This window comes from Anolis sagrei, chromosome 2, assembly GCF_037176765.1.
Source record: "Anolis sagrei isolate rAnoSag1 chromosome 2, rAnoSag1.mat, whole genome shotgun sequence".
Lineage (NCBI taxonomy): Eukaryota > Metazoa > Chordata > Lepidosauria > Squamata > Dactyloidae > Anolis > Anolis sagrei.
The window spans coordinates 281,313,603-281,334,657 of NC_090022.1; the positions used below are offsets into that span (position 1 = coordinate 281,313,603).

Consider the following 21,055-nt stretch of genomic DNA (forward strand, 5'->3'; position numbering starts at 1 on the left):
TGTGCTACAAAGAAAATAAATAAGTCCGAGAATGAATTAGGATTGAGATCTCCCTAGAAGCCAGAAGACCAAATTATGGTTATTGTAACTTTGACCATATAACTGGAAAAGATGAGTCACTAAAAAAGATTATAATGCTTCGTAAGGTAGAAGGCAGTAGGAAAAATGGAAGATTTATTCCAGTTGGAAATATTCAATCAAGGAAGCCATGGCCCTGAACCTGCAAATAATAATAATAATAATAATAATAATAATAATAATAATAATATGTTTATTTATACCCACCATCATCTTCCCAAGGGGGACTCGGGGCAGTTAACATGAGGCCAAGGCCAAAGATACAACATAGCAAAATAAAATAAATATGCAAACAACAAAAATCACATCACAATAAAATACATACAGTAGCAAAATAGAGTAGACAAAGCAAAGTAACCTAATATAAAATTGAATATAATGGGCGGGCCAAATGGACAAGGTAAAATGATAAAACCCTGGATGAGGTAGAAATAAAATAAGTGTATTTGGGAGGAGCTCAAAAGGATAAACAGTGGGGTTAGGCTTTCAGTTTAGGATGAGGGAAAGTGGACTGTTGAGTTCAAGGTGTCTTGGAGATTTCTCTTCATAGGGTCACCACAGGTTGGAGTTGACTTGAAGGCAGTTTACAACAATGCTATTAACTAGGAATGTGAATTTGGAGGGACATTGGTAATTCAAAGATCCGAAGATCATCTATCAGTGTGCATAACTCAATCCGATCCCCCAAATTCTTCTCCAGCTGAAGAGTGGGAATACTTATAGAATCATAGAATCAAAGAGTTGGAAGAGACCTCATGGGCTATCCAGTCCAACCCCCTGCCAAGAAGCAGGAAAATTGCATTCAAATCACCCCTAACAGATGGCCATCCAGCCTCTGTTTAAAAGCTTCCAAAGTAGGAGCCTCCACTACACTCCAGGGCAGAGAGTTCCACTGCTGAACGGCTCTCACAGTCAGCTTGTCATCAACCTGATCTGAGCCATGCCTATAGTCTAACTCCAGAACTGGTATTATCAATTTGAGAAAATGCACCTGAAGTAGCTATTGGCACATGTTTCCTATTGCTGGAGTGGCATTTTCCGTTTAGGAAACCAGGCTCCAAAGCAGAGGAAAGCAGGAAGCTCTGAATCATAAATTCCTCATTCTGATAAAACTGAATAATGTATTTAAAGAGCCGTGGAATTCAATCACTTGCTACTTAAGCTGTGGTGAAAGAGACAATAAAACAGATTTATATTGATGCCAAGGTGTCAAGCTACTGTGCTGACGGTGAAGTCTTCAAAATCAGCCTGGAGTTTTCAATGTGAAGTAACCTATGTGTTAAATAACTAAGTGGAGAAAACTGGATTCTGATGCTGCTTTAAATTAGCATAGTTCACTATATAATGTTAAAAGTCACATATACAGGCAGTTCAAATAAGCTGAATTTGAACACCTACACAACCTACCTCACAGAACTTGACTGGCAGAGTTTAGGAGTAATGCAAGATAAGGTAACTGTCTCGACTGAGTTACATTTGGAAATGGGTTAATAAGAATACAAACAAGCCTTGTTTGAAAAGTAACATAACTACTGTTGTGGAAGCACCATTACTTTATTGGTCTAATGAAAACAATATGACCCCCATATCCACAGGGAATATGTTTCTGAACCTGACTGGAAACCAAAAAGCATGGATAATTGTGAATTGTATTGAAATGAAAGATTCCTACTGGAAGTTATAGGCTGGGTCTGCACTGCCATATAATGCAGTTTCAGAATGCAGTCTAACTGTGTTGAACTGTGTTGTTGAAGGCTTTCATGGCCGAAATCACTGGCTTGCTGTTAGTTTTCTGGGTGGTATGGCCATATTCCAGAAGCATTCTCTCCTGACGTTTCGCCCACATCTATATAAAGTATCCTCAGAGGTTGTGAGGTCTTTTGGAAACTAGGCAAGTGGAGTTTATATATCTGTGGAATGTCCAGGGTAGAAGAAAGAACTCTTGTCTGCTTGAGAAAAGTGTGAATGTTGCAATTGGCCAGCTTGATTAGTATTAAATAGACTTTCAGCTTCAAAGTCTGGCTGCTTCCTTGCCTGGGGAATCCTTTGCCGGGAGGTATTAGCTAGCCCTGATGGTTTCCTGTCTGGAATTCCCCTGTCTTCTGAGTGTTATTCTTTATTCACTGTTCTGATTTTAGTGTTTTTTTTTAACTGGTAGCCAGATTTTGTTCATTTTTATGGTTTCCTCCTTTCTGTTGAAATTGCCCACATGCTTGTGGATTTCAGTGGTTTCTCTGTGTAGTCTGACATGGTGGGTGTTACAGTGGTCCAGCAGTTCTGTGTTCTCAAATAATATGCTGTGTTCAGGTTGGATCATCAAGTGCTCTGCTATGGCTGACTTCTCAGGTTGAATTAGTCTGCATTGTAGACTCATATACTTCAGTTCAATGTAGGTAAACTGCATTATTTGGCAGTGTAGATCCAGCCATAGTGTCTTGCTGTGTTCTGTAACAAGACACTATGACAACTTCTGATGGAAGCATACTATGGGATCACCTGGAGAACCTAGACAATTCCTGGGGACTACATATTTTGTTGAAGGTGTGTAGGAAACAACAATATCTTTCTGCCTATATTTCAAAGTTACTTTTGAAGGGAGTTTTGAAATATGAATTTTTAGAGAATTCTTTCCATTTTTAACTTGGGCAAGTCACACTCTCTCAGCCACAGAGAAGAAGGTAGTAGCAACCCTCCTCTGATCAAATCTTGGCAGGAAAACCCTGTGATGGGTTCTCTTTTTAAGGTCATCATTAGCTGGAATCTACTTGAAAAGTACACGGGGTAAAACCAAAAGTAGTGGGTAAGAGAAGAAGTAATGCAATGGGCTAACCTCCTTTAGCAAATTTCACAGAAAGTATAACTTTACTGGAGACTGTAGAACTATAAAAACAAGAGAAGTTTTGTAAACTGTCCACCTAATGGGATAGCTGAACCGTGTTTTTCCATAGCTTTAAGAAGCTCTCCTTTGGCCTCTGATCTGTATCTCGTTTTATGCTTCTTGTGCGTACATTATGAAATAAACCTTTTTGCACATTTGTTGCTCCAGCCAACATACATTTCAAATTTGGCTCCCAGATACTGCACTTTGCTTTTGCTGTCAGCTCAGACTTCAAAGCCAAGTGACGCCGAAGCTGCCAGTTTTCTGTTTTGAAAGAAAGGCTTCCAAACAAAAGATGCTCGTGATATTTATAAAAGTTCTGCCTGTGCCGGTTTATTCCACAGAGCCCAAGTGGCTCAGAAGCCTAGAGCTTAAACTCTGCATATTGAGTGTTTTGCTTTTTCATGAAAAAATAATCACTGGGATAGAGGAAAAGGCAGCCAGTTATGTGAAACTTTATCCTCTTTGGTTTAAAAGAGAGAGGGAGAGAAAGAGAAAATCCATTTTGGTGTGTCAAGTTTAGAGTCTCTATTGTGAAGCAGTGGAACCAAGAAGGAGAAAATCCCCAAAAGGGAGATAATGAGACACAATCTGGAGGTTTTTGATGGGTCACAAATTGCATCAATACTGAGGGATGGCTTTTGTGGGACCAACTCTTAACTCAACTCCCTCAACTCAGAAAACTTCCATATCTCTATTCCGTCTTAGAAATGTTCCCTCAGAGTTCATAACTTCTGTCATTTGGCACAAGTAGAGACTTAAAATTATTTTGAACACTAATATTCTTTTATTCTTCTAATTACATGATGTGACTACAGTGTTCCCTCACTTATTGTGCGTGTTACATTCCAGGACCACCTGTGAAAAGTGAAAATCCGCGAAGTAGGGACTACACACACACACACACACACACACACACACACACACACAGGCCTGTAGCTGGTTCAACCCCCCCCCCCATTTTTTTCTGGTAAAAAAACCTGGTTTACTCATGACTTTTAACTGGTTAACCAAATCCCATGCTAAGTCTATGAGACGCAAAAAATTAAGAGTCCCTCCGGAACTTCAAGCACTATCTCAAGCAAATATTCACAATTTATTCACACTGTCATTACTTGCAGCAATAGCTAATGTAGTGAGAGTGTTGAATGCTCTCATTAAGGAGGCCAGACTTGGTGGAGGTGGTTGACTGGGGCGGAGCTGCAGGCTATTGAAGGTTGCTCTGCCCCCTGCTGTGCTCTTTGCTTCAGCGTGAACTAGGAGGCAGGTTTCAACCCCCCCCCGCTCGAAATTTTCAACCCCTCCCAATTTTTTTTTCTGTCTATGGCTCTCTCTCTCTATATATACACACACACACACACACACATATACACATACACACGCACACACACAATCTCACTTCGGCCAGTAGCGTCTCAGGTGGCCGCTGCACAAGTCCTACTTTCGTTTTTGTTGTGTATTCATCCACTGAGTATATCCTAACACCCTTTTCTTTTTAGGGAGCTTGACTCCTTGAGACTTCCCTGCACTGAGTTGGTCTCGTGACATCACACGGGTCTCCCTCCTCCTTTCCGACCCACCTGCCATTCACCCCTCTAGAGCTGTCCGTCATCCTTCCCTTCCTTCCTTCCCTTCCTTCTCCCGCTTTCAACCCGGAAGGGCTCCCATCTGCAGGGGAGAGTGAGGAAGAGGAGGAGGAACTCCAGGAACGATTCCATCAACGTTGCCCCTGAAAAATCCTGCAAATCTCTTGGGAAGACAGGTGGACAAATGTCAGCATGCTAGAAGAAGCAAAGACCACCAGCATTGAAGCGATGGTCCTCCACCATCAACTCAGCTGGACCGGGCCTGTTGTCTGAATGCCTGACCACCGTCTCCCAAAGCAGTTACTCTACTCTGAACTCAAGAACGGAAAATGGAATGTTGGAGGACAGGAAATTAGATTTAAAGATGGCTTAGAGCCAACCTTAAAAACTATGGCACATAGACACTGAGAACTGGGAAGCCCTGCTGGTCACAGCTAACTGGAGGTTATCTGTGACCAGCAGTGCTGCAGAATTCGAAGATGATAAAAGGGAGAAATGTGCCAAGAGGAAGGTGTATCAAGCCAACCCTGACCAGGACCGCCTTCCACCTTGAAACAGATGTCCTCACTGCGAGGGAACATGCGGATCAAGCATAGGGCTCTACAGACCCACTGCCAAGACACTACACTTGGAGGACCCATCATCCCCGGGCTACAAGGGATCGCCTAAGTAAGTAAATAAGTAATTTTGCTCCAACTTTTGTTGAAAATGGGATACTATGGAAGACAATGATAAAAATGACAAATGCTCCATGGTGTCTACTGGAGCAAAACAAAGAAATGATACTAATAAATATGAGTGGCTAACTGTCGAAACTCCCTGCCTAGAGGTTTGCTAATACAGTAACAATGGTTTATTTGATCCATTTATGTTTGTGTTAGAAAAAGAACAAAGAAACAATTGCATTGATGTTTCCCATAAAGATATTTTATTTTATTACTTTAGAAGAAATAAGTGAATGTGGATTAGAGTTTTTCTGTCCTTGACTATGAAAAAAAGAGGAAAGGACAACTTCTCGTGAAGTTGGAGCAGGGTGGGATGTAGGAAGTCCCAGGAGAGAGAAAGGGCAGATAGCATCTCTTCTTCTGCATTAATTCAGCATCTGAAAGAATGCCCAGAGCCCTGATTGGAGTAAGCCATCAAGGGAAAATCCTGGAGCAAAGCCCTCATATATGATTCAAGACAGGATTCCTGAAACATTAATAAGTGACATGCTTATAGCACACTTTAGACAGATGTTGGAGAACTCTGGAAAATAAAATGGAGGCTGCCTTGATAGATCGGTATGAGAATAATGCAGAGCGTCAGGTGTTGGTTTGCAATTCCCAGCATCCCTATCCCCTCCATGCTTTATCAAAGGCTGATAGATGTTGCAATCCAGCAACATGTAGAAGGCTTTGTGATTTCCCGCTTCCTCTGTTTGCATCCTCTGTAGTGTGCATTTGTGTATTTTTCTACCTCTGAAGAAATTCAGTTTTTATCCACCGGTGACTGATGAATAAATTTCGCCTAGCTTGTTTTCAGACATAGTGCCTTTACAATGAATACACAAACATGAAGCAAATCTGTTTGTTACTGCCTACTTCATATACTCCTGTAGAAATCAACCTCATAATTACTAACTTCTTAAATCCTTAAAATATCATTTAAAATCTGTAAAATTAGGCTAAAATTGTTGGGGGAGAGATGGAAAACAGCAGGTTACCAAGGTGGCTGCTATCAGCTAGGTAAGGTGCAAATATATGTACTTAATCTTCCTCCTCTCCATAAGCGAAATTGCATAGATGGGTTTCAATAGCTTTTTTTTGAAGGAGAGGAAGAGTCCATTCTTAACTCTTTTCCAGAGGTGGGGAACAATCACGGAGAGCTCCTCCCCGTTCCCACCAACCATGCTTGAGACGGGGGTGGAACTGAGAGGACCTCCCTCCGCTGACCAGAGGCTCAGGTTGGTTTGTATATGGAGATGTAGTGTTTCAAATCGTCAGGGCCCAAACTATTTAGGGCTTTATAGGTAATAACCAGCACTTTGTATTTAGCCCAGAAGCAGATATGGAGCTGCCATAACATAAGAATTGTTCATTTCCTGTATGGCGCTCCAGTTAATAACCTGGCTGCTGATCTCTGAACCAGTTGTAGCTTCCAAATTGTCTTCAAAGGCAGTCCCGTTGTAGTAGTTCAAATGGAATGTGACCAAGGCATGGAGTACTGTGGCCAAATCTGGCATCTCAAGGTATGAGTGCAGCTGGCACACAAGTTCGGTGTGGCCAAGTCTGGCATCTCAAGGTATGGCCTCAACTGGCACACAAGTTCGGCATGGAGTACTGTGGCCAAGTCTGGCGTCTCAAGGTATGGCCGCAGCTGGCACACAAGTTCGGCGTGGAGTACTGTGGCCAAGTCTGGTGTCTCAAGGTATGGTCGCAGCTGGCACACAAGTTCGGTGTGGAGTACTGTGGCCAAGTCTGGCATCTCAAGGTATGGCCGCAGCTGGCACACAAGTTTGGCGTGGAGTACTGTTGCCAAGTCTGGTGTCTCAAGGTATGGTCGCAGCTGGCACACAAGTTCGGTGTGGAGTAATGTGGCCAAGTCTGGCATCTCAAGGTATGGCTGCAGCTGGCACACAAGTTCAGTGTGGAGTACTGTGGCCAAGTCTGGCATCTCAAGGTATGGCAGCAGCTGGCACACAAGTTCGGCGTGGAGTACTGTGGCCAAGTCTGGCATCTCAAGGTATGGGCACAGCTGGCACACAAGTTCTAACTGTGCTAAGGTGTTCTTGGCCACCGCTGACACCTGGGGTTCCAGAGTCAGCGATGAATCCAAGATCACCCTCAGACTAGAACCTGTGTCTTCAGAGGGAGTGCGACCTCCTCCAATGCTGGCTGTAATCCCACACCCCAATCCACCTTCTGACTGACCAGGAGTACCTCTGTTTTGTCTGGATCTACCAGACAAAATGGGTGCCAAAATTAAGAAGGAACTGTTTCCAGAAAACACTAGCTTTCCAGATAAGTTCTACCATTAGGCATAACAAAGCAGCTATTGGTGATTGATCAAGAATACTAGCAAATACTAGCAAAAGTGATGGAAGATAGAACTGTATATCCCATCTAAACTGACCTGCACCTCCTACATAAGTGAGTTTGTGATGTTCAAGAGTAAGGCAAGATATTATCCATTACTGAAAGAGATATTCAACTGCTAGTCTTATGATACATGGATTGGGAAGAGCTGCTGCCTTCTTCTTTACTTTAGGCAACAGAATACAAAGGCCAATCCCTGTCTGCCTTATTTCAAACAACAGAGAGACCTGGAGCAGAGCAGTTTTGACATGCTTGTCTGGAAGGGTATGATCCTAGGTGAATCAATGTCAAGTGGCACCTCGCTTCTGCATATGGGAGCCATCTGGACTGCTAGTCAAACCTTATTTTCAATAAGGGATAGAGGATAGCATCCGCCATTGGATCTGTGTAGTTTACATAGGCTGCCTTATCAGAGGGGGTGGTGGGAATGTAGGAGATATGTCCAATTGGCTGCTTTGGCATTCTCCAGCATCTGCCTTTTTTTTTTTTTTTGGAGACAGTCTCTTTACTGGTTCTGCTTTGAAAAAAACTGGAAGCCATGATAGGGCGCCCACTTGTATGATGGGATCATCTGAGAGATAAAAAGAATACTACAAAGTGTGGTAGGAAGGCTTTTCTAACAAGTTGTCTTACCACCTGTGATCAAAGACTCGCTGGAGAGAAAGATAAAGGAAATAAAACCATACCCTTCAATATTTCACAGATGAAAATCAGGACACATATGGCCAAGCTACTTCAAAGTGTTGTCAAAATGGCAAAATTTAGTAAAAGAAGGAACACACAAACTAGGAGACGGTACAACAGTTTTTATTTGCTTTTGCCTCTTCCTGTCTTTTTTCACCTGCTGAGTTAATTGAGAGCAAACTACTTTTGCACTTTGAATTCAGTTTGCGGCAGTTGAAGTAAGATGAGGAAAAAGGAGAAAAGTAGGAGCAACTGAAGTAAGCTGAAGACAAAGGAAGTAAGTGAAGAAAGTGGGACATTTTAAAAGCAACTGAAAAGTGGGATATCAGAGGATTAATTACATCAGTCTCAGCCAAGTTGGTAGAGTTGAACGATATAATAAACGCATGTGAATATTGGACTGTCCCAGCCGGGGATTGAAAGTGTGCAGACCTGCAGATGCTGTTCAACCCCAACTTCCATCATCTTTAACTTGCAAAGCCAATTCTGAGGGCTGCTATGAGTTGCAGTTAGAGGGACATGTGAATCTCGCAATAGAAACAAATTCAAAACGTTTACTGATAAAAAAAGACATTATAGCAATATGTGTGGTCTGAGGATATTTTCCTGAAAGACTCAAATTACTATTATTATTTTTTATGAAGACAGAAACCCACATAACCTTTTGATAACAGTACTCCCTCTGGTTATATGTCCTTCTTCTGTTACTCCTAACATTGAACAGAGCCAGAGTTAAAAATAGTTTTTGTGTTGAAATCTGTCTCCGCAGAGTATAATTGTCCTTAGGTTACTTTTTGCAGTGCTAACCTTTGCACCAGACAATGGAGCAAAACACGCAATCCACAATTGTCAATGAGATGACAAACAACATTTTCAGTTGCACAGACACAATACTGGGAAAAAGTCGAGCATTGAAGAAACAAGGGCATCACTTTGAAAAGTAACAAGAATTTTAAGCAGCTACATATTTCAAGAGAACTTTTTGTAATATTTGAATAATGACACCCATTCTACATAGTTTGGATGCCATTCTCCATGGGAATGATGTGTTACGCAGTTATGTTCACATACAGAAGGTGGGAATCTTTGATCTAGTGGTCGTGGGTGCAACTCCCAACATTCCCATCCAGCATAATCACCAAGGGACTGTGGAAAACGTAGTCTGAAAGGGATTATCAAACTCATGCCCTCCAAGTGTTTTGGACTTCAACTCCCCAGATTTCTGCCTGCTGGGGCTTATGGAAGTTGAGGTTCAAACACCTCGAGGACAAAAGTTTGAGAATCTTTGAGCTAAATCATCTGGAGGCAGAAATGTTCCTCATTCCTAGACTCACAGTTTCCTAACATATCATTTGTGTGCAAGCCATTCAAAATTGTTTGCATCAGTAGATAAACATTTTCAAGTTGTTAAATTATCATAAAAAGTATGGGCACAAAGGATAGGTTTATGTGTTATTCTTTGTGGTTCAGGTTGCCTTCAACATATCGTTATCCAATTTATGGTGATCTTATCCTATGTTTTTTTCCCTTAAGATTTGTTCAGATGAAGTTTACCATTACGTTCCTCGGAAGCTGAATGCATGTGACTCCCCCTAAAACATCTAGTGGCCTTCTATAGCTGAGTGCAGATTTGAACCTTGGTCTTTCCGAGTCCTAGTCCAACACTTAAACCACTAAACCATACTGGCTTTAGCCACAATCTATATGTCAAGTTGTTGTATACCTTTGGAGTAATTCCTGACCTATGGAAACCCTAAGATGAACTTAGCCGGATTTCTTCAAGATTTGTTTTTCTTAACAAGATTTCTTCAGAACATGTTTGCCATTGCCCTCCTGTAAGGCTGAGAGTGTGTGACTTTTCCATGGTTGCCTAAAGGGCTTCATGGCTGAGTGGAGATCTGAGTCCTGTGTTCTGTTCTGTTATCCGGGCGGAGGCCACAAGGGGGTGCTAGAAAGAGAGAGAAATAGTCTATTTAATGGGAGTGGTGGGTGGGTTGAAGGAGTAAAACCATTTCCTCCTGTGTTCTGTTATTCCCCTAATGATGTCCCTGTCGTGGAAACAACCCTCATTTATTATAGGGGAAGTGGAGGGAGGGGGCATAACCAGTGAAAACGAGGGAAATAATTCTGCTCCTACAACTCCCCCCCATTAAATGTACCATCCATCTCTCTCTAGCACCCCCTAGTGGCCTCCACCTGGAAAATGGAACAGTAGTGAGTCCTGGTCTCCAGAGTTGTAATTCCATGTTGAAACTACTACACTGATGGCTCTCCTTGTTCACCTTTACATAGATAAAAGGCTTCTGTATCCACAGATTCAGCCAATTATGACTTGGAAATATTCAGAAATGCTGATGTGTAGGCATGCACTGCTTTAGCCTTCCATCTTTACACAGATACTCTCTCAACATGTGTTTGAGTGTATTCCCATTCTATATAAGAAATGTCATTTTACTATGTTACTCTGTATAATGGAACTTGAACATCCAAGTAGTTTCGTGTCCATGGATTTTGGCAACCGTACCGCAGAGGATACTGAGGGCCCGGTGTATAGTCATTATGGTATAGTGGCCAGAGTGGTAGACTGGGATTTGGGAGATCCAAACCCCAGTTCCCAATGAATACTGAAATGCAATGGATACATTTGACCCAGTCATGCTTTCTGAATTAGACCCCCCTGTCAGGATTGTTTTGAGGATAAAGCAGACAGGAGTCATGCACCCCGGTGTCTGTTTCTTGGGGGAAATGCAAACCTCAGCCAACAAAAGGTGCATCTACACTGTAGAAATAATTCAGATTGATACTACCTGAACTTCCATAGCTCAATGGAGTAATAAGAGCTTTACTTTTATGAGATTTTTATCCTCTGCCAAAAAGTACTGGTGCCTCACCAAACTTCAATATACACTAGTACATTAAAAAAAATCCACAGCACTATACCTGGCGATCAAAATGAAAATCCTAAGGAAAGTGAAAGATGGTGAAATAGTTAAAAAAAGACTTTCCCTAGATACATTTTGGAAGAAGTTTCCAAATAGTCTTTAGAAGGTTCAACATGCTTTTGTTTATTTATGCAAGGCCGACCAAACCTGGTTGCTTCATTTCACATGCGCATATCATTTGTGTTAGATTAAAAAATTGGCTGGAACATGTTCAGTTGCTCTTCTTTTTTTGTTGTGTAGGAATGTAACACTATTTCTATGCTATTTCTGCCTCCAGTGCCAGTTTTATTTCTTGCTCAAAGAGATAATGTCTAGGAATGCATATACTGTGTTAATTGTGATATACCTGATCAGCAAGTTATTTCAAACAGAGAAATGCTTGCGGATTATTAGTCAACGGTTTTAACCAACAGTAGGAAAAGATCTGTCTAGGGCAGCGTTTCTCAACCTGGGGGTCGGGACTTGTAGGAGGATTGCAAGTGGGTGTCAGAAGGGTTGCCTAAAACCATCAGAAAATACAGTATTTTCTGTTGGTCATGGTGGTTCTGTGTAGGAAGTTTGACCGAATTCTGTCATTGATGGGGCTCAGAATGCTCTTTGATTGTAGATGAACTACAAATCCCAGTAACTACAACTCTCAAATATCAAGGTCTATTTTCCCCAAACTCCACCAGTGTCCACATTTGGACGTATTGAGTATTTGTGCTATGTTTGGTCCAGATCCAACATTGTTTGGGTTCGCAGTATCTCTGGATGTAGAGAGTATTGTGAACTACAACTGTAAAACTCAAGGTCCATGGCTAACCAACCCTTCCAGTATTTTCTGTGGGTCTTGGGAAATCTGCAAGTTTGGTTCAATTCCATCATTGGTGGGGTTCAGAATGCTCTTTGATTGTAGGTGAACTATAAATCCCAGCAACTACAACTCCCAAATGACAAAATCAATCCCCCACCAACCCCACCAGTATTCAAATTTGGGCGTATTGGGTATTTGTGCCAAATTTGAACCAGTGAATGAAAATATGTCCTGCGTATCAGATATTTACATTGTGATTCATAGCAAAATTACAGTTGTGAAGTAGCAACAAAAATAATGTTATGGTTGGGGTTCACCACAACATAAGGAACTGTATTAAGTGGTCGCGGCATTAGAAAGTTTGAGAACCACTGGTCTAGGGAGCGGAAATGTGATAATGCTATTTTAAGGTCTACAACTTTTAGGCTTCCCTAACCAGCATGGTTTGTGATTAGTGGATTCTGGGAGCTATAGTCCAAAATGGATATATCCTATCTATGGCCTTAGGTTTCAAGTGTTTGGGATCCTTCCCAGTTTTACTGGCTGAGATTATTTTGAGGGGAAATGCCAGTGATCTCTCTGAGCCTGCGCAGTGGTTTCTCCCCATTGGGGCACATGAGTCATGTACTTTGTATAGTAGTGAGTTCCAGATGCAGGAGATCCAGATAAGTATAGATGTGTTACTGTGTGCCTGTTTCCTTTCAGCCTTTATTGGCACCAGATCTTTCAAAGAATGCACACACAATAATGCATTATTTATGTCGCACCGTGGGAATGTTTTGTACATTTCCCTTCCCCTTTCACTCCCAAGACACATGCTGGTTTTATATTTTTGAAGAATTATATTTCTGTGTTCCATAAGGCTGTCAAGGGACTCTTCTAAATGAGAAATGAAATGTAGTGCTCTTTCAGGACTGATGCAAGTGAGCAGGTTTCTTGCACTCCATTTCCATGTTTAAATAATGATGGGGTTAAGAGCATAACATATCTCCATGTGTCAAGAGAGTTTGCATGAGCGACTCTGAAGTGGGAGCATCTCTCCCTTCCAGTTCTCCTGAAATCTCTGCTCTGCAAATTTGGATGACAGGTATGCAAATATTTGGAAAAACCAATTAGAAATCCCAAGCTACTGGGGCTATTTGTATTCGATAGGGGTTAGTTGTTGATGTTTGGTAATATTGAATACTAGTGGTCTGGGCATAGGGCTACGACTCTGGAGACAGGGGTTTTATTCCTTTCTTGGCCATTGAATCGAGTCATACACTCTCAGCCCCAAAACACCATAGCTGGACTTTAGCACTGCTGGTAAATCATCAGCAATGATAAGATCTACCAACCGAAAGGTTGCCAGTTCGAAGCCCTGGGTCGGCATGAACTGTTGACTGTCAGCCCAGCTTACTGTTGACCTAAGCAGTTTGAAAACAGCTTGAGCTGTAATTAGAGAAAAAAGGTACCACTAAAACAAGCGGGGAGGTATTTTACGACACCACAAAGAAAAAGGTCAGAAAATTCCCGGTGACCAAAAGGAAGGAGAAAGTCCTGATGGCTCTTCGTCATAGAGCATGGAGCGACAGCACCCCCCTGTGGCTGCATTCGAGCACAACCTTCCAAGGCACCAAAAAGCTGGTCTTCGACACAAGATACCTCCTTTCTGTTCTATCTGTCTCTGTATTGTCTATCCAAAATGGCATTGAATGTTTGCCATGTATGTGTATTGTGATCCACCCTGAGTCCCCTTGGGGAGATAGGGCAGAATATAAATAAAGTGTCATCATTAAAGTTGCCATAGGTTGGTTAAGACTTGAAGGCATACAACATTATCTGGGTTTTGATCTTTTCACATTCATAGCATACTGACATTACTGTTAATTGCCTTTATTGCATCCTATTAAATCCAGGAATGTGTGGTTTGGTGAGACACTAGAACTTTCTGCCAGAGATTACGAAATAATTAATTAAACTACAAATCCCAGCACTGCACAGGCTGTGCTCATGGCAATTAAAATTGTATTATTGTGCGGTGTGAAAAAGACCTCACATAGCTAGCATGCTATGATATTTAATCTTTGTCAGCTATTGTTGGGATTTTGGAAGGATTCAGTTGCTACTGTTGCTGTGTCTTCAAGTCACTTCCAGTTTACGCCAATCCCAAGGCCACTTCATCATGGAGTTTTTCAACCAGCATTTGTTCAAAGAGAGTTTGCTATTACTTTTATCTGAGGCTGAAAAAGTGTGACTTGCTTATGAGTTTCCATGGCTAAGTGAGAATTCAAGTCCTGGTGTCCAGCGTTCAAACCACTACACCACCCTGGCTCTCGAGAACTCTTAACTTCGTTGTTATTTATTCGTTCAGTCGCTTCTGACACTTCATGACCTCATGGGCCAGCCCACGCCAGAGCTCCCTGTCAGACATCACCATCCCCAGCTCCTTGAGTCAAGCCAGTTACTTCAAGGATACCATCCATCTTGCCCTTCGTCGGCCCCTCTTCCCTTTTCCTTCCATTTTCCCCAGCATCATTGTCTTCTCCAAGCTTTCCTGTCTTCTCATGATGTGGCCAAAGTACTTCAACTTTACCTCTAATATCCTTCCCTCCAATGAGCAGTCAAGCTTTATTTCCTGAAGTATGGACTGGTTGGATTTTCTTGCAGTCCAAGGCACTCAGAATTTTCCTCTAACGTCACAGTTCAAAAGCATCTATCTTCCTTCATTCAGCCTTCCTTATGGTCCAGCTCTCACATCCATAGGTTACTTTAACTATGCAGATCATCATTGCCAGTGTGATGTCTCTACTCTGAAATACCCTGCCTAAACCGCAAATCCCAGGATTCCATGTGTTGTTGCCATGGTGATTAAATCAGTACCATTGTTCTATAATCATATAGTGTGGAATGACCCCAGATATTGTTGCACAGCAAGTTTCAGCTACTCTAAGTACCATAGATAATGATGAGGAATATTGAGAGGTGGAGTCCAACAATGTCTGGAAAGCTACATGACTCCTGGTTAAATCTGGGACTGTAACTTCAATAAATGTAATAATTTGTGTTAAGTTATACCCCACTCTCTCACACACATTCACACACATACACACTCAGTGATCTTTGGTCCACTTATACTAAATGCCCCGGCTATAAATCTGGGTTTCAATTAGCCATGGCTGTAGACAAACCCATATCTTCTCTTGGAGCTGGCAGATCTTTCCTATCATTTTTTTTCCTCCTTATGGAAGACTCTTACGGGAATGATAGGCATTAAGGAGAAGGGATTACTGGCGCCTTGTTTCTCTGTGACATTTTTATAGGCCTCAAATAGGATTTTGATTGGTGGGATTGAGTGTGTTTGCCTGTAACCCAGGCCTGCGCCCAGTCCACTAAGTGTTTATTCCTGCTTCAGTTTAGTGTCATATGTTGTTGTTGTTCATTCGTTCAGTCATCTCCGACTCTTCGTGACCTCATGGACCAGTCCACGCCAGAGCTCCCTGTCGGCGGTTACCACCCCCAGCTCCCTCAAGGTCAGTCCAGTCACTTCAAGGATGCCATCCATCCATCTTGCCCTTGGTCGGCCCCTCTTCCTTTTGCCTTCCACTTTCCCCAGCATAATTGTCTTCTCTAGGCTTTCCTGTCTCCTCATGATGTGGCCAAAGTACTTCAACTTTGTCTCTAGTATCTTTCCCTCCAGTGAGCAGTCGGGCTTTATTTCCTGGAGGATGGACTGGTTGGATCTTCTCGCAGTCCAAGGCACTCTCAGCACTTTCCTCCAACACCACAGCTCAAAAGCATCGATCTTCCTTCGCTCAGCCTTCCCTAAGGTCCAGCTCTCACATCCGTAGGTTACTACAGGGAATACCATGGCTTTGACTAGGCGGATCTTTGTTGCCAGTCTGATGTCTCTACTCTTCACTATTTTATCGAGACTGGACATTGCTCTCCTCCCAAGAAGTAAGCGTCTTCTGATTTCCTGGCTACAGTCTGCATCTGCAGTAATCTTTGCCCCTAGAAATACAAAGTCTGTCACAGCCTCCACGGTTTCTCCCTCTATTTTCCAGTTGTCAATCATTCTTGTTGCCATAATCTTGGTTTTTTTGACGTTTAGCTGCAACCCGGCTTTTGCGCTTTCTTCTTTCACCTTGATTAGAAGGCTCCTCAGATCCTCCTCGCTTTCGGCCATCAGGGTGGTGTCATCTGCATATCTGAGGTTGTTAATGTTTCTTCCAGCAATTTTCACCCCAGCCTTGCATTCATCCAGCCCCGCACATCGCATGATGTGTTCTGCATACAAGTTAAAAAGGTTGGGTGAGAGGATGCAGCCTTGCCGTACGCCTTTCCCAATCTTGAACCAGTCTGTTGTTCCGTGGTCAGTTCTGACTGTTGCTACTTGGTCCTTGTACAGATTCCTCAGGAGAGAGACAAGGTGGCTTGGGATGCCCATCCCACTAAGAACTTGCCACAATTTATTATGATCCACACAGTCAAAGGCTTTAGAATAGTCAATGAAGCAGAAGTAGATGTTTTTCTGAAACTCCCTGCCTTTCTCCATTATCCAGCGGATATTGGCAATCTGGTCTCTCGTTCCTCTGCCTTTTCTAAACCCAGCTTGGACATCTGGCAACTCTCGCTCCATGTATTGCTGGAGTCTTCCTTGCAGGATCTTGAGCATTACCTTACTGGCATGAGAAATAAGGGCCACTGTACGGAAGTTGGAGCAGTCTTTCGCATTTCCCTTTTTTGGTATGGGGATATAAGTTGATTTTTTCCAGTCTGATGGCCATTCTTGTGTTTTCCATATTTGCTGGCAAATGGCATGCATCACCTTGACAGCATCATCTTTTAAGATTTTAAACAGTTCAGCTGGGATCCCGTCGTCTCCTGCTGCCTTGTTGTCATATATCCATACCATAAAACTCGTGGAAACCCACTGAGCAGCCTTGGAGGAGTCATACTAGTATGGCTTGACCAAGGTCCTCCAGGGTTCATCTACACTATGGAATTAACTCAGTTGGACACCGTTTTAACTGTCCTGGCCCAATGTTATGAAAGTACATGGGGCTAACCGTTGTGTGCCTTTTGGTGCATCTATACTGTAGAATGAACACAATTTGATGCCACTTTTAACTGCCATGGCTCGATGCTATGGAATCATGGGATCTATAATTTGGTTGTTTTTTTTTTTTGTCGTGTCAGGAGTGACTCCTGGTCTGAGGGAACTGGCCGTCTGCAAGGACGTTGCCCAGGGGACGCCTGGATGATTTGATGTTTTTATCATCCTTGTGGGAGGCTTCTTTCATGTCCCCGCATGAGGAGCTGGAGCTAATAGAGGGAGCTCATCTGCCTCTCTCCGGATTCGAACCTGCGACCTGTTGGTCTTCAGTCCTGCTGGCACAGGGGTTTAACCCACTGCGCCACCGGGGGTGCAGTGGGTTAATTTGGTAAAACACCAGCAATCCTTAGCAGAGAAAGGTTAAAGACCTTATAATACTACAACTCCCAGGATTCTATAGCATTGAGCCATGGCAATTAAAGCATGTGTCTGCACTGCAGAATGAATGCACTTTAACATGCTATGAAATTGTGGGAGTTGCAGTTTTCCAAGATCTTTGCAAATTGGGATTAACTTGGAGATGGAAGCCTTTGCTGCACGATAGTACATTTCCAAACCATAAATCCCAGGATCCCATAGCATTGAGCTCTGGCAGCTAAAAGTGGTGTCAAATTGCATTTGTTTTCCAGTGTAGATGCACCCCAAAGTGGTGCTAAACTGCATTTATTCTAGAGGCACCTTTTGTTCATAACAAAACTTGAAATGCTGTCTTTTCCTCTCCTCTGAGCAAACTTGGCTCAGTGTAGCCGGTCACCTCTGGTCCGCTGAAATACATGAAGGAACTCCCCTTCTTTCTTTAAGTTCTTTCTCTCTGTGTGTCTCTGTCTCTCTCTGTATATAACGAACTTAAAGAGGCATACACATTGTGACCTTGGAGAGAGAAGGGAGGTTTCTTCATGTTTTTCAATGGACCAGATGTGACCGCCTGGAACTAACTAATATAGTTTTTAAACGGCTGCCTTTTCTGGTCAACTTGGCTTGCCCTTCATTCAAGACAGGAAGCCCTCCCCATCTGCTCCAGGCACAGCTCAGGTCAGGCTTCCTAATGAGTGGATTGAAGTCCAGCGAAGGCAGCAAGAGGGGAAGGCAGGGCCGAGGGCGAGGGAAGAGGAAATGCTTGTGTTGGGCGGACAGAGCAGAAGGGAAGGGAGGGGAGGGGAGGGAGGGAGGGAGGGAGGGGGCTTAAGGATTCATGCGCTGCTAGTCGTTTCTCCACTTATGTATGGCCATTCCTGGATTTCAAGGAATTAAAGGTCGTTTGGCCAGTTCCTTCTTCTGAAATACAGTCTACATCAGTGGGCATCCTTTGATGGTCTCCCATCCAAGTGCTATCCAGGGCCGACCCTGCTTAGCATCCAAAGTCAGATGGAATCCGGTGACTTAAATCCCAGGAAAGGTTGTGGCACTGAAAGAGGGGCCTCTTCTGTCGGTCCAGAGATCTGCTCTTGGCAGAGGTAGAATTATTATTATTATGTGAAACACAACAAGATTATTACACAGCAAACAAGGTCACTCTGCTGGCTGTTGTATTGAATCACACGTCAGACACTTCCCAAGTGTCTAGGACTGTGTGATGTATCGGTGAATAATGCATGCAGATCCCAGTAAGGTGGCCTTTTGCAGCTGGCAGATGGTAATTTTGTCAGTGCCAATTGTGTTTAAGTGCAGGCCAAGATCTTTAGGCACTGCGCCCAGTGTGCCGATCACCACTGGGACCACCTTGACTGGCTTGTGTCACAGTCTTTGCAGTTTGATCTTTAAATCCTCATATCATGTCAGCTTTTCCAGTTGTTTCTCTTCAATCCTGATGTCACCTGGGATTGCAACATCGACAATCCATACTTTGTTTTTTTAACACGATCGTGAGGTCAGAATTATTATGCTTCAAAACTCTTGTCAGTCTGAATTCAGAAGTCCCTGATGATGATGATGATGTTTATTTATATCCTGTGTTCTCTCTCCACAAGGAGACTCAAGCAGCTACTATTGCTCTCCTTATGAACTTTCAAGCAAACTCTGACTTGTGACAATCATATACACGTGCCTCTCAATTGCCAGTTGACTTATGGTGACTGTGAATTTCACAGGTTTTCAAGGAATAGTCAGAGGCAGTTTTGCCAGTACCTTCTTATATCCTGGCCTATGGCACCTGGTCTTCCTTAGTGGTCTCCCATCCAAGTACTAGCTAAGGCTGACCCTGCTTAGCTTCCAAGATCAGTCAGGATCTGGTTCCTTGAATCCCAAAGAAGGTGATGGGATTGAAAGAGAGGTCCCCTTAAAATGTCTTAAAGGTCTTTTGCTGGTAGAGAAGGAAATACTAGTACTACTGACTTATGGCAATCTTATTATATGTGTGCATGCATGTGCCTCCCAGGTGTATGATGATTCTATGACTTTCATAGGATTTCAAAGAATACTTTGAGATGGTTTTGCTAGTCCTTTCTTCTGAAATACTTCACCTGTTATTCGTTGGGGGTCTCTCATCCACGTACTAGCCAGGGCTGACCCTGCTTAGCTTCCAAGGTCAGCCAGGATCTGATTCCTTGAATCCTAGGAAAGGTGATAGGATTGAAAGAGGGGTCCCCTCTGAATGTCTTAAAGATCTGTTTCTAGTGGAGATGGAAAAAATTGTTATGAACCTTCAATCTTATCATGTTTGTGCAGGTATGTGCCCTTAAGCTGCATGTCAGTTGATAGCGACCCTGTGAGTTTCATAGGGTTTTCTAAGGCAAGGAATATTCAGAGGTGGTTTTGCCAGTCTCTTCCTCAGAAAAATAGCTTCTAGTGTTTGTTGGTGGCCTCCCATCCAAGGGCTGATCCTGCTTAGCAGGCAAGAGCAGACTGGATTTGGTGCCTTGACTCTCAGGGAAGGCGGTGGGACTGAAAGAGAAGCAATCTTAGAATACTTTGAAGATCTGTTTCTGGTGGGGATGGAAACATTTGTTGTTATTGTTATGACCCTTAAATCCAACTTTGACTTATCATGTGTGTGCATGTATGTATGTGCCTTCAGGTTGTCTGAAACTTATGGCAGCCCCATGACATACATAGTGAGGTTTTGCCAATTTCTTCTTCTGAAATTGGCACCAGATATTTGTTGACAGTCTCCCATTCCAATCCTAACTAGGCCTGACCCTGTTTATCTTCCAAGATCAGATGGGATCTGATGCATTGAACCCATTTTTCCCAGGGCCCAGATTTCCAATCCCTATGGGGTTGTGTTTACACTATAGAATTATTGTAGTTTGACACCACATGATTTCAGGACTGTCCCACTCTCTTCTCCCTCCAGCTCCAACCTCAATTCCTAAATCCAACCCAGGATGCAGTTACACTATGGAATCAATGCAGTTCGATAGCACATTAACTCACCATGGCTTAATACTCTAAAACAGGTATCCTCAAACTGTGGCCCTCCAGTTGTTTTGGCCTCCAACTCCCAGAAGCCCTAACCAGCTTGTTCAGTGGTCAGGAATTCTGAGAGGTGGAGGACCAAACAGCTGGACTGCCTCAGTTCGAGGATACTTGCTCTAAAACCCTTGGAGTTGTAGTTTTACAAGGTCTTTGGCCTTCTTTGCCACTGAACTACAACTCCCATGATGTCACAGCATTGAGCCATGGAAATGAAAGTGCTGTCCCAACTGCGTTTATGGTTCTGCACCTTGGGTTGGCTTTAGGAATTGAAGTTGGGAAGAGAGTGGATCAGTTCTGAAATCATGGCTGGGCAAGAGAGAGATTGCTGTTGGTCCTCATGTTTATAGGGCAAAGGGTTTATCTGCTTAACTGTGGAATGGAGGTCCTTTTCTTCTCTCTCTCTCTCTCTCTGTTTAGTTTGTGTAACGTTGTCCTTCCTCAGCCTCTTCCCCAAAAATTAGATTCACCTGTCTAACTAAGCCAAAGCCTCTCATCTCTTTGC

General features: G+C 42.9%; 1 protein-coding gene across 2 annotated transcripts in view; it reads left to right on the forward strand.

The window, feature by feature from the left end:
- Positions 1 to 21,055, forward strand: part of PDZD2 (PDZ domain containing 2) — a 342,438-nt gene that overhangs the window by 120,191 nt on the left and 201,192 nt on the right. The gene's annotated exons all lie outside the window — the stretch shown is intronic.